Raw genomic sequence first — 1,819 nt, 5'->3', positions numbered from 1 at the left:
ACCCGAAGTGACACTATAATATTGAATTTTTTTTAAATATATTGTTTCTTTTACCAACATTGATAAAATGCTGACAAACCAGGTGCTGGCAAGAATATAAAGCAGTCTGAACTACCACGCTGCCGGCAGAAGTGCAAAATGGCACAGGGCTTCCCTCCCCCCACCCCGCCCCCAGAGAGCTGTTGTTGAGTGTTTACAGCACAGCAGTAAGGGAACTAGCGTTTATATCGGGCAGGGCTCTTAGTTGCAGACAACAGAATCCACTCTAGTTTACACAGATCAACAGACGCGCCATTTAGAAAACTTGAGAAGGTGGCTGCTGAGATGGGAGAGGCTCCTTCAGACATGCCTGGGTCTCAGACAAACTGAAGGCTGAGTGTGAGTGTTGCATCACCACTAGCAACTCCCTGTGGAAATTGGAGACTGGCAGGTATTATTATGTGACCATGACTGATGCCCCAGGACACAGACACTTTATCAAAAATGTGATTATGGGCACATCTCAGGATGACCGTGCTGTGCTGGTTGCTGGTTGGTGAATTTGAAACTGGAATCTCCAATAATGGGTGACCCACGAGCATGTCCTTCTGGCTTACCCATTGGGTGTGAAATGACTAATTGTTGGTGTTAAAAAAATGGATTCCACTGAGTGGAAGGGATACAAGGAAGTCATTGAGAAAGTCAGCACCTAAGTTAAGAAATTGGCTACGGCCCCAACACAGTAGCATTTGTGCCAATTTCTGGTCAGAATGGTAACAACATGCTGGAGCCAAGGTGCTCACATGCCTTGGCTCAAGGGCTACAAAGTCACCTGTAAAGATGGCACTGCCAGTGGACCCACTCTGCTTAGAGCTCTGGACTGCATCCTACCACCAACTTGTCCAACTGACAAGCCTTTGTGCCCAGCCTCCAGGATGTCTACAAAATTGGTGGTATTGGTGCTGCCCCTGTGAGCCGAGTATAGACTGGTGTTCTCAAACCTGGTGTGGTGGTCACCTTCACTCCAGTCAGTGTTACAAAGTCTGTCAAAATACACCATGAAGCTTTGAGTGAAGCTCTTCCTGGCGACAATGTGGGCTTCAATGTCAAGAACGTGTCTATCAAAGATGCTCGCCATGGCAACGTGGCTGGGGACAGGAAAAGTGACCTGCCAATGGAAGCAGGCTGGCTTCACTGCACGGGTGATTATCCTGAACCATCCAGGCCATATCAGTGCTGGCTGTGCACCTTCGCTGGATTGTCACATGGCTCACATTGTGTGCAAGTTTGCTGAGCTGAAAGAGATGAGTGATTGCCATTCTCATAAGAAGCTGGAAGACAGCCCCGAATTCTTGAAATCAGGTGCTGCCACCATTGTATGGTCCCTGGCAAGCCCACAAGTGTTGAGAGGTTCTCTAACTAGCCTGCTCTGGATTATTTTGCTATAAGTGATATGAGATAGACAGTTGCTGTGGGTGTCACCAAAGCAGTGGACAAGAACCTACTGGAGCTGGTAAGGCCACCAAGTCCGCCCAGAAAGCTCAGAGGCTGAACGAATGTGATCCCTAACACCTGGGCCCCCATCAGTGGTGGAAGAGCTGTGTCAAACAGACTGGTTAATGACAACAATGCATCATATTAATAAAACCTTCTGAAAGAAAAGAGAATATTTTGTGGGTTTTGTGTGTGTGTGTTTTAAGTTGTTAATTTTTAAAAATCAGTACTTTTTAATGGAATCATCTTGACCAGAAATCTGTCACAGGATTTTGAGACCCATGAAAACAAAGTTTAATGTGGAAAAAAATAAAAGTTAGGTCAAGTGTGACAAAATTAAGCTAGG

General features: G+C 46.1%; 1 pseudogene; it reads left to right on the top strand.

The window, feature by feature from the left end:
• Positions 1–635: 635 nt before the first annotated feature.
• Positions 636–1,548, top strand: LOC138401145 (elongation factor 1-alpha 1 pseudogene; annotated as a pseudogene).
• Positions 1,549–1,819: the final 271 nt, after the last annotated feature.

The sequence above is a fragment of the Eulemur rufifrons genome, chromosome 20, assembly GCF_041146395.1.
Source record: "Eulemur rufifrons isolate Redbay chromosome 20, OSU_ERuf_1, whole genome shotgun sequence".
In the NCBI taxonomy this organism is placed as follows: domain Eukaryota; kingdom Metazoa; phylum Chordata; class Mammalia; order Primates; family Lemuridae; genus Eulemur; species Eulemur rufifrons.
This window is presented reverse-complemented; position numbering and strand designations above follow the sequence as displayed.